The 15,659-nt window shown below is 44.2% G+C and overlaps 1 protein-coding gene across 9 annotated transcripts in view; it reads right to left on the bottom strand.

Annotated features, from left to right (window-relative positions):
* The window catches only part of SLC25A17 (solute carrier family 25 member 17), a 470,764-nt gene that overhangs the window by 404,951 nt on the left and 50,154 nt on the right, over nucleotides 1-15,659 (bottom strand). Inside the window, exon 2 of one of the 9 annotated variants that reach the window (XM_073558028.1) lies at nucleotides 14,101-14,320. The exons of the other annotated variants lie outside the window; for them this stretch is intronic. The gene's annotated coding sequence lies outside the window, so the exon portion shown is untranslated. The remainder of the gene's footprint in view (nucleotides 1-14,100; nucleotides 14,321-15,659) is intronic. 9 annotated transcript variants of the gene reach the window in all.

Raw genomic sequence — 15,659 nt, 5'->3', positions numbered from 1 at the left:
TAATAAATATATAATCTAATTTACCTGTGAGAAATTGCACAAAAAGCCCACAAACAGTCTAACCGACTACTATAATGGGTCTTATATCCATGTTGCACTACAAACAAAAATAGTGTCATATGTGCTTTAGCGCTTATATGTGAATGGAGTCTAATCAACTACTATAATGAGTTTTATATCTATGTTGCACCAGAAACAAAAATGATGTTTTTAGCGCTTTAGAGGATATATGTGAATGGAGTCTAACCGACTACTATAATAGGGCTTATATCTATGTTGCACCATAAACAAAAATGGGTTTTGGGTGCTTTAGCGCTTATATGTGAATGGATTTAACCAACTACTAAAATGGGTTTTATATCTAATTTGTACCATAAATATAAATAGTGTTTTAAGAACTTCAGCACTTATGTGTGCATAGAGTATCTATTAGACCATATGATCTGTGTTCTGCCGCAGGTTTGTTAAATCTTGATCTGATGCTACAGGCAATGATTATTTTGTGTATGTGCTATAAGCTCTTAAACTTTGACTTTCATAACTTTATTGTTGTGTTTAATCATCATTAAGTTAGACCATATATAGTATACGCCGGCATCTGCGCTCTGGGCAGAATTCAGCCCGGCCAGGTGCTTTGCAAAGCAGTCATTAGCCGCATGTTATTCACATCCTACTGCCTCTTTGGTAAGTGTTAGCACAGCTGTGCTGCATTATTGAACTAACTAAATATATAAAAGACACAACTAACAGTCAGGACCCCTGACAAAGCCACAAATCGGTGGTGACACGCGTCGGGTCTCAGGACGCTCGGGCTCCACTCCACTTCTGATTGGAAACTAGTGCATAACCAAACTAAGGTTGAGCATTGCCTTCCCTTTATGCAGCTATTTTTTAGCCAATACCACTTTATCTCAATGCGCTTGGCCAAACATGATTTTGTAGGAAATAATAAACTGACAAAAGTCAACCATTTTCAGGCGGCCTCTGTACTTTAAGGCTACTTTCACACATCTGTTTTTTTAAATCCGGCATGATGCGGCGAAATTTGTGAAAACCGGATCCGGAATTGGATCCGGTTATTTCACATAGAATGTAATGATAGCCGCATCATGCCGGATGGACATGCGGCGCCTCCGGGTTTTGACGGATACGGCAAACATGCGCCGTCCGGCATCTGCAAAAAACGTTGGCTGCAACGTTTTTTTGCAGCGCCGGACCGGCTTTTTCAACTGCGCATGCCCGGGCACTATGAGTTTTAACCCCACAAGTGCCCGGCGCGCATCTCTCTCTCTCCATACGCTCCATACCTTTCTTTGGCTGGTTCTGTAGTCCCCCTCTGTCTCTCTGGCTGCTCTCTCATCCCCCACTGTCTCTCTGGCTGCTCTCTCGTCCCCCGCTCTCTCTTCGGCTGCTCTCCCGTCCTCCGCTGTCTCTCTGGCTGCTTTCTCGTCCCCCGCTCTCTCTTCGACTGCTCTCTCGTCCCCCGCTGTCTCTCTGGCTGCTCTCTCGTCCCCCGCTCTCTCTTCGACTGCTCTCTCGTCCCCCGCTGTCTCTCTGGCTGCTCTCTCGCCTCCCGATCTCTCTTCGGCTGGCTCTCTCGACCCCCGATGCTGCGGCTCCTTTAAATGTCCTCCAAGCCGCATCAGGGGCCGCATGTACATCCGGTGTCATCGCTGCAGGCCGGATCCGGCGGCCCAGCTATTCGCCGCAAGCCGCCGGACCCCTGACACCGGATGTGTGAAAGAGGCCTTAAGGAGGTCTGAGACTTCTAGCCATTCTTTCCGTAAACCTGACTGATTTGGAAGTTTGCACTGATAGGTGGAAGCTTCAGATTCTGGCACACAAAACTTGTGAACAATGTTTTCAAATGACTCATCCTTTGAAAGGACTTGAGGAAGACACATTGGATTTAAAATCTGATCTAGATCTGTTAAAATGGACAAATCTGTGAAACTGAAACGCTCGCTCAAATTATGCAATAAATTGTTCAGAAACTTTTCTTTACAGTTTGAAACTCAGTTTGAGATGTACTGCGAACATTAATTTTTATGTCTCTGTAATAGCATTCACTTGCAGACATTTCAGATAAGAAAGCTGTAAGATGCTTTCCTGGGGTCGCTTTTATTTTTTCTAGTAAAGCAGTTACAGAAGTCAGTTCGTTAAGTAAAATAGAAAAGTTGATATCTTCAGACTGGAATACTCTGCAGGCTCTATTGATTAGTTCAAGAACATCTCTAAGTAAACAAAGAATGGCAATGAAGCCATATTCTGAACATGCTTTAAGTAATCCAGGAGCTCTTTCACCTACACTGCGCTTCTTTGTGGCCACAAAATCTGTAAGAACTAAAATTACTGCATCAAAGCTTTCATGTAAAGCGTCAACAGCCCTGCCAAGAGAAAGCCATCTCACTGTGTGAATCTTCTTAAGAGAGATTTGATCGTGTTCTAACACTTCCTGCATTTTTCGCAGGCTTTCATGCCGTATCGTAGAGCTGTTAAAATACAAATACAGTGTTCCAATGAGATGCTGTTCATTTATCATCTGAGGGATGCCTTCAGATGCCTGTGATATTGCTAGTGCCAACCGATGAGCAATGCAATGAAAATGTAACATTACTGGAAACATTGCTTGCAGCCTTTTCCCTACTCCACTGTGCCTACCTATCATCACGGCTGCACCTTCAGTAGCAAGGCCAATGACTTTACTAACAGACACACCTTTTTTCTCCAAATAGTCCATGAGCCGGGCCAGATATCGGTACTACCCGGAGTGACTAATTCTCTTTGGTGTTTTTAGGTAGATGCATGTCTGTAGTTTATGTTTTGATATGATAGCCCTTGCATATCAGTAGCTTAACCCCTTCAGGCCTATATGTACCCAAATGCCTAGGCCATTTTTTGTAAATCTGACCTGTCACTTCATGCGGTAATAACTTTGGGACGCTATCACCTACCCACGCCATTCTGAGATTGTTTTCTCGTGACATATTGTACTTCATGGTAGTGCTAATTGTGAGTCAATAGATTTTACCTTTCTGCATAAAAAATTACAAAATACACGAAAATTTGGGAAAAATTCGCTATTTTTGAACTTTGAAATTCTCTACTTTTTACAAAAATGCTGATACCCCCCATAACAGTTATTAGTTTACATTCTCCACATGTCTACTTCACATTGGCATCATTTTGGAAATGAAATTTTATATTTTTCGGATGTGATAAGGCTCATAGTTTTATACGCAATTTTTAAAGTTTACGACTAAATTTCCAAAACCCATTTTTCCAAGGACCAAGTCAGTTCGGACGTCACTTTATGGGTCTTGTATAACAGAACCCACCCATACATTACCCCATTTTGCAAACTACACCCCTCAAGGTGTCCAAAACGGATTTTCAAAACTTTGTTAACCCTTAGGTGTTGCACAGGAATTCAAGCAAAATGACAGTGAAATATCAAAATTTCAATTTTTTGGCAGATATTCCATGTAATCCAATTTTACCTGCAACCCAGCAAGGGTTAACAGCAAACCCAAACCCAAAATTGGTTACCCCAATTCCGCAGTTTATAGAAACACCCCACATGTACACGTAAACTAAATTATGGGCGCGCAAGAGGGCTCAGCACAGAAGGAGAGCTAGGCGGTTTTTGGGATAATAGATTACACTGGAAGAAATCCAGTGGGCCATGTCGTATTGGAGAGACCCTGAGGTACCCCCAGAGTGGAAACCCCCAAAAGGTTACCGCATTTTGGAAATTACACCCCCTAAGGAATGTTTTAGGGGGTATAGTAACCACTTTGACCCAACAAGCGCTCCATTAGAGTTTCATGCACTTGGTTGAGGAAATTGAAAAGTACGTTTTTTTACCGGAAAAAGTCGCTTTAGTCCCACATTTTTCATTTTGAAAAGGGGGACCAGGAAAAAGTACACCCCACTTTTTATTCCCCATTGTCTCCCGAACACGGCAATACCACAAGTGTTGTCTAAAACCACAGTATTGGCGCATATGGGAGGTGGGGGATGTGTAGTGTAGTGTTTGTTTTTTTTAACTTTCTTTTACACTTTTTGCCTGCCTGCCCGCCCAGACTTGCTGGGACTTGTGGTACCACAAGTTCCAGCGAGTGCAGGCAGGTCCAGCCAGCCTGCACAGTGCAGCGATCGTCCCTGTATGAGACCCTGTGCTGACAGGATCTCATACAGGCAGAGGCGACACTGTGTCGACCCTGCTACATCGCTGCTATGGCTAGAACGATGTTCTAGCCAATCGCAGCACAGGGGGAGGAGATCAGACACTGACATCCTCCCCCTGGCCTGTGGAGTGACTGGTAAATGCACCAATCGCTCCACAGGCACGAACCCCTGCAGCGAATCACGCCATGTTTTACAAGGCATGCTGCGATTCGCTGGGCTATATAGCCCAGCGAATCACAGTGATTCTAGCTGCAGGGGGTCGGCGCGATGGCCACACACGGCGAGGGGACAAGCCCTGCTGCCGGTAAGTGCGGCCATCTACCCCCGATCCCCGCGCGATTAGCGGCGGGGACGCTAAAGGGGTTGTGCCGTACTAGTACTGCTCTTGTCCTTTGGTCCAGGACGAGAGAGCAGTACTCGTACGGCGCTCGGTGCCAAGGGTTCTAATGTTTTTCTTTGTGTTTGCAGGTGTTTACTGACATATCTAATGGCATGATGGAAGTACCAGCGAGGAAGAAATCACGGATCGACTGTATCATACACTGCTCTAATGATGACAGTGATGATCTGGCGTCCCTACAGGATTTGGACTCCTGGAAAACATTGCTTAGGGCTGCAGAGATCAGACAGCATGAATCCGTCCTGGAAGCAGCTAAGGGCCTTGAAGAACGAGAAATACCACACATACAATATCACCGTAAATGTCGTAGTCTCTTTACAATGAAGAAGTCACTGGATTCTATCCTTGCCAAGGGTGTCAATGTCGAAACAGCAAGCGAAATCCCCAGGAGGAGGCTACCGAGGGGTACCCCCAGTGATAGCAGGGTGTATGCCAAAGTATGTATGTTCTGCGAGAAGTCAAGCAAGTATCTCAAAGGAGAAAAAACAAGGGAGCCAATCGTCCAGTGTGTTGAGCTACGAGCAGATGAGACGATCCGCAGAGCAGCGATAAGGAAAGGCACACAGAGAATCCTTGGTTTACTTAGCAGAGACCTTGTTGCTTCACAGGGGCACTACCACAAGTCGTGCTACAAACTATTCACAAAAGATGATTCCCAAGTGGCCTGTAGGTCTGGTGCAGCAGAAAATCAGGAAGAAAGCAAGGAAGTACGCTACAGAGAGGCAGAGAGAGAAGCCCTTGAGGAACTCTTCTTGTATATAAGGACTGAATTATTCCCAAACCCAGAAGTACTGCCTATGATAAACCTCACATCTAGGCTTCAGAGATGCATGATGTCCCATGGTATCATCAAACTGAAACCATCGACAAAGAAACATGTTCGCCGAAAACTTGAAACAGAGTTTGGTGAATCACTGCGCTTTCTCTCCGATGAGAAAGGTAAGCTTCTAGTCTATCCATATAGCCTATCAATGGACGACCTTGCCCGGCAAGCACACAGCATGACAAAAGATCTGCAAGAAGCAAGAGCCGCTAACTCTGGAGATGTCGTAACCAAAGCAGCAATGCAGCTGAGGAATGAGATCAAGAAGCAAGATGTGAGTCAGCCATGGCCTCCCGATACAGATCAGAATGTCGTTCCTGCATTAGTCACTCAATTCCTGCAAACCCTGCTTACAGGAGATTGTGAGTGCCAAACTCCCTCTGAAAGAGCTCAACGTCTTGCCACATCCATCGGCAGTGACTTGGTTTTTGCTGTTACCAATGGAAAGACAAAGCCACCCAAGCACGTACTGCTGTCCTTTTGCAATTAAGTCTTTGACCGGCAATACAGAACTGGTTCGAACTCTGAATCATCTTGGCCACTGTGTGTCATATTCAACGGCTGAGGAGATCGATACAGCCCTTTGTATCCAGAAGTTGGAATGTTCAACGGATGACATCCCAATGCCAGCAAATATCTACCCTGGTGTGTTCACAACCTTTGCCTGGGATAACATTGACAGACTTGAGGAGACACTAAGTGAAGCACGTACATCTCAGAGTCAATGGCATCGCTGTTCAGTCCAATGTTGCATGCTCTGTGACAAAAGTCCTGCCAGATGTAACCAAGTCGAAGAAAAGAAGCATAATTCCGACAGAATTAATGCTACCAATATACAATGTTGGGCGGCGGGGAGGGCCACCCAGGATTGAGACTGCGAATGTTAACACTACCGAGGAGGTCCAGGATTCAAAAACCAAGAACCATATCTGGCTTCTGGCTAGAATGTCAGACCATGAGGATCAGACCATTAGCAGTTGGACTGGGTTCAACATCCAAATCCGCAGCGACATTGTCGTGGCCCAGGACACTGTAAGCTAGCTGCCCACTATCAATGCTCCTGCAACAGCCATGTCCACTGTGAATGAAGTCTTGGAGCAAACACATGCCATCATGCAGACCCTGAAGCTTAACAGAATTGTGTGCGTGTTTGATCAAGCACTCTATGCCAAAGCTGCCGAGGTTATCTGGAAACAGGAGAATTTCAAGAACATTAAAATTAGAATGGGTGTCTTCCACACAATCTGTAATCTCCTCTCCATCATAGGTAAGAGATTTTAGGATGCAGGCCTTAGAGATCTGTGTGTTGAATCCGGTGTCATCGCTGAAGGATCAGTGTCTGGAGTGATGGACGGCCAGAGGTACAACAGAGCAGTGAGACTACACAAGCTGGTCTATGAAGCACTTATGAGGCTTGCATGGAAAAACTTCCTTCCATGGCTAGAAGAAAACCATGCAAGGGACCTTCACCATCTGGATGAAACACTGAAGAACATCACAAACTTTCGCATCAGTGTGTCGCAGGGATCCTTCGAAAAGTTCTTGGATAATGAACCTTGCACACTTACCCTGAAGCTCTTTCAAGTTTATCTTGAGACCTTCAGAAATGAACAACTCTCAGCATTCTGGATGTCATACTTGGACATGGTCGAGACCATGCTGGCCCTGGTTCGAGCTTCAAGAGAAGGCAACTGGATGCTTCACCTAGGAGCAATCCGACAGATGATACCGTGGTGTTTTGCCTATGACAAGGTCAACTATGCCCGATACCTAACCTATTACTATGCTACGATGTCTCGGCTGCCCATAGACCACCCAGAGGTCCATGAATACTTCATGAAAGGTGGCTTTTTGGTCCAGATCGGTAGCAAGAATCCTTTTGGACGGATTCCTGTGGACCAGACCATCGAAGAAACAATCAACAAAGACACCCAGACACCAGGGGGCACAAAAGGCTTCAGCCTCAAAGTTAGAGATGTCGCCAGATTCTACCTGACATCGGAGTACCGCAGCATGTACTTGAGGCAGTTGAGGGCCCTAGTAGGCCAACAATATACTGACTTCAGTCATTCAGACCTACAGGTGTCCAGGATTAGAAGAGATGAAGCCGATGTCCGATCTTTTGTTGAACTGCTGGAGACTGGTTGGTTGAACCCCTTCAACAAAGAGCATAATGGTGAACTTATCAGTTTATCAACAGCGACTGCAGCACCACCAGATGTAGCCAAAGACCTTCTAGGGGCATACAGTATAGGAGAGGATGCATATCACACATTCAAGGATGAGCGTTTGGGTACCGATACGCCAACTACACTGTTTCATGACAAGATGACGAACAACAATCTAAAACGTTCTCTAACATCAGAATGAAGACACACAGACAAGGCCTTGGCAAGGAGGTAATTTTGAAGGCTGACAGGAACCTATTTGGCCAGATGATACTTGTAGCTGAGAACAGAAAGCTACAAATGAGTGATGTCTTGACTCATCCCCTGGGGCCATTGCCATGGGCACTTGCCAACGGTGATGGGTCTATCCGCAAGACCAACAAGGCTGCCCTAGCAAGGGAGTTGGAGAGAAATGCTCCTCCTGCAGAGGTGATCCCTGAGCCCTCTGCAACCATCATTGATGGGATGAGCCTGGTTCAGAAACTGAAGGGAAACGATGCACCATTTGCCCAGCTAGCAGGCACAGCAATGAGTCGAGCTATCCATGAGGGTGCTAAGAGCAAGCGCATTGATATTGTCTTTGACGTCTACAAGGAGACATCCATCAAAGATACAGAAAGAGTCAACAGATATGAAGGCACAGGGATCCATTTCAAGAACATTCAACATGGGCACAACATCCAGCAGTGGAAAAAGCTACTAAGTAATTCCTCCAACAAGGCAAGTCTCAAAGTTTCTGGTAGAAGAATGGAAGGCGAAACACCACAGGGAGAAGCTTGAGGAGAAGGAGATGTATGTCACATGTGAGCAGCTCTGCTTTAAGATCACCAAAGAACAGTGGGAAGAGGCTGCTGACCTTAAGTCAAGTCAAGAAGAAGCAGACACACGCCTCCTTCTCCATGCTCTTCATGCAGCAGAATCTGGTTACAAGTCTGTCATCATCACTTCAGAGGATACTGATGTCATGGTCCTGTGTCTGGGCATGTGCCACAAAATCCCATCCCACCTGTTCCAGAAATGCGGTACACAGAACCGGACAAGATTCCTGGATATCACCACTCTGAGCAGAACATTGGGAGGCAGCGTGTGTGATTCATTGATTGGTATGCATGCATTTACAGGCTGTGACACAGTCAGTGCATTTGCTGGCCGTGGGAAGATGACGACACTCAAGCAGTTGAAGATGAACAAGACATACCAGGATGCCTTTCAGGAAGTTGGTCGTTCATGGGAAGTGTCTCCCGAACTCTTTGAGAAGTTACAGGAAATCACCTGCCACATGTACCTGCCAACTACCCAAACAACTGAGGTAAACAGGCTCCGGTATCAGCTGTTCTGTGCCAGACGTGGAGTGGTAGAGTCAAGTCAACTCCCTCCTTGCCAAGACTGCCTTTTCATGCATGCACTGCGTGCAAACTACCAGGCTGCGATCTGGAGGAGAAGTCTGCAGAGCCAGCCATTTGTTGCAAACCCAACAGACTGCGGTTGGATGATAGATAATGATGGAAAGCTTGTTGTCAAGTGGATGCGAGGGGCACCAGCACCAGAAGCTATTATCCAGCTACTGTCATGCAAGTGTGTGCGGTCAGGCGAACTTCCTCAGTGTACTTGCCTCAGCAATGGCCTGAAGTGCACGGACATGTGCAGGTTACAGACATGCCAGAACAAGGGTATTGAAGACGAGCCAGTAGAACAACAGTCAGATTCAGAGTCTGATGTTGAAGATATTATGGAGTAACGTTATATAATTATACATACACACACAATATATATATATACACACACACACACACACACACACACACCTACACACACACACATTAGTATGGACAAGCCCATGACATGTTCAGTGTGTATTTACATAACTTGGATTAAATTTTGTTACAAATACTACATGCATTGTATTGACATTTTGGCATTTCCCCTAAATCGACCTTTAATCATTATTTTTTGGAAATATAGGTAGGATCTATTCAAAAGGTGAAACATACCATTATCCCTTCGCGCCGGCCGCCGTAGCGGTACGGCGAATCGTACCCGGATCATATGCCGGGCGATCGCCGCGGGTCGGGAGCCGGTTCCCGGTGCAAAGTGGTTACTGTACCTCCTAAAACATTCCTTAGGGGGTGTAGTTTCAAAAATGGGGTCACTTTTTTGGGGTTTCCACTGTGCGGGACCTCAGTGTGTCTCCAAATGTGACATGGCCCCATAGATTTCTTACAGTGAATTTTGCCGCAGCTTCGCTTACGAAGCCTGCCGTGCGCCAATACTGTGGTTTTAGACAACACTTGTGGTATTGTCGTGTTCGGGAGACAATGGGGAATAAAAAGTGGGGTGTACTTTTTCCTGGTCCCCCTTTTCAAAATGAAAAATGTGGGCCTAAAGCGACATTTTTCGGTAAAAAACGTACTTTTCAATTTCCTCAACCAAGTGCATGAAACTCTAATGGAGCGCTTGTTGGGTCAAAGTGGTTACTATACCCCCTAAAACATTCCTTAGGGGGTGTAGTTTCCAAAATGCGGTAACCTTTTGGGGGTTTCCACTCTGGGGGTACCTCAGGGTCTCTCCAATACGACATGGCCCACTGGATTTCTTCCAGTGTAATCTATTATCCCAAAAACCGCCTAGCTCTCCTTCTGTGCTGAGCCCTCTTGCGCGCCCATAATTTAGTTTACGTGTACATGTGGGGTGTTTCTATAAACTGCGGAATTGGGGTAACCAATTTTGGGTTTGGGTTTGCTGTTAACCCTTGCTGGGTTGCAGGTAAAATTGGATTACAATGGAATATCTGCCAAAAAATTGAAATTTTGATATTTCACTGTCATTTTGCTTGAATTCCTGTGCAACACCTAAGGGTTAACAAAGTTTTGAAAATCCGTTTTGGACACCTTGAGGGGTGTAGTTTGCAAAATGGGGTAATGTATGGGTGGGTTCTGTTATACAAGACCCATAAAGTGACGTCCGAACTGACTTGGTCCTTGGAAAAATGGGTTTTGGAAATTTAGTCGTAAACTTTAAAAATTGCGTATAAAACTATGAGCCTTATCACATCCGAAAAATATAAAATTTCATTTCCAAAATGATGCCAATGTGAAGTAGACATGTGGAGAATGTAAACTAATAACTGTTATGGGGGGTATCAGCATTTTTGTAAAAAGTAGAGAATTTCAAAGTTCAAAAATAGCGAATTTTTCCCAAATTTTCGTGTATTTTGTAATTTTTTTATGCAGAAAGGTAAAATCTATTGACTCACAATTAGCACTACCATGAAGTACAATATGTCACGAGAAAACAATCTCAGAATGGCATGAGTAGGTGATAGCGTCCCAAAGTTATTACCGCATGAAGTGACAGGTCAGATTTACAAAAAATGGCCTAGGCATTTGGGTACAAATAGGCCTGAAGGTGTTAAGCTACTGATGTGCAAGGGCTATCATATCAAAACATAAACTACAGACATGCATCTACCTAAAAACACCAAAGAGAAGTAGTCACTCCGGGTGGTACCGATATCGTCAAAATTGGCTCTTGGCTCATGGACTAAAAAAGTCTTTCAAAACATTAACAATGGCTTCGGCTGAACATTCTCCAGTGACCTCTACATTGGCCCAAAAGTGTGTCTGTGGCAAAGTGTCATTAATTGTTCTAACAAAGTATCATTTTATGATGCATTGCAACATCTGTGGATTCATCAATCAGCAAGGAAATACATGGACTTTTCTTCACTTCATTATCTATGTCAGATGCAAGTATTTCAGACATTACTGACTCCACCTCAGAAAGAGTCTGATGGTGAAGGCAAATGTGCTTTTCTTTGATATCATTATTCCCTAGTGATTTCATTGACATTATCATAGGTTTAAATTTTGATTGAGGCATTTCTTCTTTTGCCATTGTGTAAAGTGTTTTGAACACAGCTATTTCTCCAGCAGTGGCTTCATTGCTAGGTGCCAGAAATGTTTTAGCTAAAGGTTTTTTTTGGTTAAGAGAGGACAAAGATGTTGTATGTTCCATTGTCTCTTCATGGCGCAGAAATGTTGAATGCTACAAGTTAACAGCACCACTTGTGGCCATGATTATTTTCATTTTTGCTGCCCTACAGTCACGACAGAAAGCACGTTCAGTTTATTCATCGTATTCGAGCCAAACAAATTCACGCAGCCACTTGTGTAAGAACTTTTTATGCAACTTATTTTTTTTGTTTGAGGGTGGATGAGTAGTGCCATCATTACTTATTGCCTCTGAAAGACTTGGTATGTTAGGGTCACTATCATTAATACTACTGCAGCCGGGATTGTCCTCAGCCTGAATAGCAAATGACTCAAGTTCAACATCGTTCTGTATGGAGTGAGCACAGTACTCAGTATGAGGGCTATCTTCTGTCTCCTCCTGACTATTTTCTGTATTTGCAATTATCTTGGACGTGCTGCTCTTGCTAAAATAGTTCAACAAGCTCACTTGCTTTCGTTTACCAGACTCCATCGCTAATCTAGACAAAAAAAGGGAGAATGCAAAAATGCTATCAGGATTTCTCTAACATAACTATGCCCCGCACCCCACTATGCGTATACTGCACCCGATCTCCATAATAGTGCTGACCACTGTACGAGTGACACCCACGTCACATGCCGCCAATAACGCACAGCCAGCAAGCCCTGCCCCCGGCTGCCATTGGCCGCGGAGAGGCCGACTGATGCTACACACGCTGAGATGCACAGAGAGAGCGTGCCGCGATGACGTCAGTTGCGCGGGTCATGTGTCTGTACGGCCGCTGCTGCACACTACCACCCGCTGAGACAAGCACAGAGGAGGGCATGCCGCGATGACATAGTCACGCGGGTCACGTGTCCATACGGCCCCTGCTGCACGCTACCACCCGCTGAGAGACAAGCACAGAGGGCGCGCCGCAATGACGTGAGTCGCTCCGCAACATCTGATACTGCCCTTTCCCCAGCTCCGTCCAACTCGCTGCCACTATAGCTTAGAACGATGCGTCATAGACTCCCAGACAGGCGTTAATGCGACCTCTGGTGGCTTTAATATTGTTTTATTTTTCTGGTATCAATTGCCAATATTTATATTTTTGATGTGTGCATTTATTTATGAATGTGAGCCAGTTTACATGCAAAAACCTTTTATACTGTGGTATGCTATCTACATACATATTTGGTCTGTTATTGAGATGTTTTTCTGTGGAGGTGAAGTTATGAGGGTTTGGTTCTATTGTGAACCTAGATGTTCAAGTCACATGTCTGACTTTTAATGCTTTTAACAATTGGGTGTTTAGTTGCTTGTGTCTACATAAAGATTGTTACAAATTTTTGCTAAATCTTATGTTGGGTGATCCCCATTGTGTGGCCTAATCCTTTTCTCTCTTTAATCAGCATTAATTTTGTATAGGTCTGGTTGGATCCCCATTAATGTCAGTGGTGCCCCGTGTGTTTAATTCTGAATTGTTCCAATTTGTGGTTGCTTGGTCCTCCACATTTTCTGGGTGTTGGCACATGACGTAAAATTATCTTAAATATTATAACGAAGATTTATATCATACATTTTCTGAATAATATGGATTTAGCAGCCAGAGAGGCGGCATGGCATAGTCAGGCGAGTGGATTGTTTGGTGATAGCCCTGGGGAGTCAGTTGGTTCCACAGGTGACACTGATTTTCAGAGGATTACCAAAGAACTAATTGGATTACATAAGTCGCTTACCAAAACATGGTGGAATATAAAGACACTAGAGGAATATAAAAAAACTGGACTGGTTCCGAGAGGTCTTAGAATACAAATTTTTCCAGCCTGGGAGGCTGAGGATAACTTTCGGAAAATTAGGGAAAGTGCTCTATTACAGTGCTCTAATATCATTATTGATATGCTCATAGAACATGACTGGGGTGTCTTAATCAGTATCAAAGATAAGATAAAACTGTCAGACAAAAATGGATACATTTGATAAAAAATCCTCAGTGGAACCCTTCCAGATCCAACTAAAATCCACCATTGAAAAGTTTGAAAAAGAAGTGATTGAGGGAAAGAGACCGAAGTTTAAGAGGGACCAGTCTGATTTCAACAGTGGTCGGGCCTACAGATGGGTCCACAAGGGCAATAGGAGACCAGGTGGCGCGATAGCTCTAGGAGATGGTAATAAAAGTACAACCTAAATGAATGAACTTTCATCAAGTGATTTTTTATCATCCGAACAAAGCGAAACCGAAGGCGCAGTAGGAGGGGCCGACGGAAGAGATATATCTCACAAAAAACAAACACGGAATTACAGAGTGTGGTCTCCCAAGTACAAACGGGAGACATGCCAGAATCGGAGGCGTTGATATCAACATGTAACTCCATGAATGATGCTCCTCCAGACTCTGGTAGGTTACAGATCATAAATCTTTCCTCATATGTGCTGACGGATTTGGAGGTGGCTGTGTTGGAGAAAGGACTTTCCTTTTGTCCAACAAATAGTCTAGATAAATTTACTGTGATCAAAGATATTTATCTTTTCTGTCGACAGCTTACCTTCAAGTTATTATATCATCAGCCTACCGTCATTGATGATTTACCACTAGATGAAAGACAAGCCTTCAGAGATTTATTAGATCTGTTGGAGGAAAATGAAGGAATACATGGAAACAGAAGAAGATTTTCCGGTAGGTTGCCGTCACAGGCTACTCCTTCCTTTTCACTATTCCCTTCGGTCCAAGTTTTCTTTAATACGGTCTGCAAGGACATACAAGCCCTAAAAGTGGATAAGGGTAGAGATAGAAACCAGAGTGCACGTGAGCAGGCTGCCATTACAAAGTTGGGATCTAACCATAATTTCGTGATACGTGAAGCAGATAAAGGGGGGAAACTTGGTCATTTGACCAGTAGAGTTATATTTAAATGAAGCAAAACAGCAACTAAGAAATTATCAATGTTACCAGGTTCTCCCCTTGGACCCCACTTGTGTGTTTAAAGCAAAATTGGATCGCCTGTTGGATTTAGCATTTTTAAACAATATAATCAATAAACGTGAAAAGGATTTTCTGACATATTACCGCCCAAGGATACCGATGTTTTACATGATTCCTAAGGTCCACAAATCATTACAGGTACCTCCTGGGAGACCTACTGTATCTGGAATTGGTGGTTTGTTAGAACGGCCATGCAATTATGTGGATTTCTTTTTACAACCACTGGTTTCTTCCCTCAGGTCTTTTGTAAGAGATTCCACCTTTTTGATTCAACAGTTACATGATCTAGAAGTTCCTTCAGAGGTCTGGCTTGTTACTTTGGATGTAGAGTCCCTCTACACGTGCATACAACACGATCTGGGCTTGCAGGCGGTCTCGTTTTTTCTGGATCAAAATACATCAGGTGACAGAAAACACGATTCGTTTCTGTTGGAATTACTACATTTTATATTAGACAAAAACTATTTTATCTTTGATAGAGTGCATTACAGACAGACGAGGGGGACCGCGATGGGCGCCTACGTACGCAAATTTGTTTCTTGGTTGGTGGGAGCTCACCAGGGTGTTCTGTCTGAAGGAATTTTCCACGCATGTCATCAAGTGGTACCGTTATATTGACGATATTTTGTTTCTCTGGACAGGCACCCTGGAGGAATGTAATCAGTTTATAGAGCTACTAAATAATAACTCCTGGAACATACGGCTCACATAGCACCTCTCTCAAACGGAGGTTGAATTTTTGGATTTAAAGCTTCGTCTCTCTGGTTCTCGGATCTCTACCTCACTTTATCGAAAACCGACTGCCACTAATAGTTTGCTGCACTTCTCCAGTTTCCATCCCCCCATCTCAAGGATGGTATTCCAAAGGGACAATTTTATCGGGTAAGGAGGAATTGCAGCACACGGGATGATTTTATGGCACATGCTCGTGATTTGACTACACGTTTTAGAGATAGGGGTTACCCCAAAAAAACAGTCTCACGTGCTTATATGGCAGCAAGAGAGGCGGATAGGGAATGTCTTCCTAAAACACGGGTTAGAGGACCCCCAAGACCTTTAGGAATCATTACCATGTACAATAACCAGTGGCCAGACATTAGGGGCATTTTGTCCAAACATTAT

This window comes from Dendrobates tinctorius, unplaced genomic scaffold (genome assembly GCF_039654945.1).
Source record: "Dendrobates tinctorius isolate UK_male_01 unplaced genomic scaffold, ASM3965494v1 ptg000012l, whole genome shotgun sequence".
Taxonomy (NCBI): Eukaryota; Metazoa; Chordata; class Amphibia; order Anura; family Dendrobatidae; genus Dendrobates; species Dendrobates tinctorius.
The sequence above is the reverse complement of the archived record's forward strand: the minus strand, read 5'-3'. Positions and strand labels throughout refer to the sequence as shown.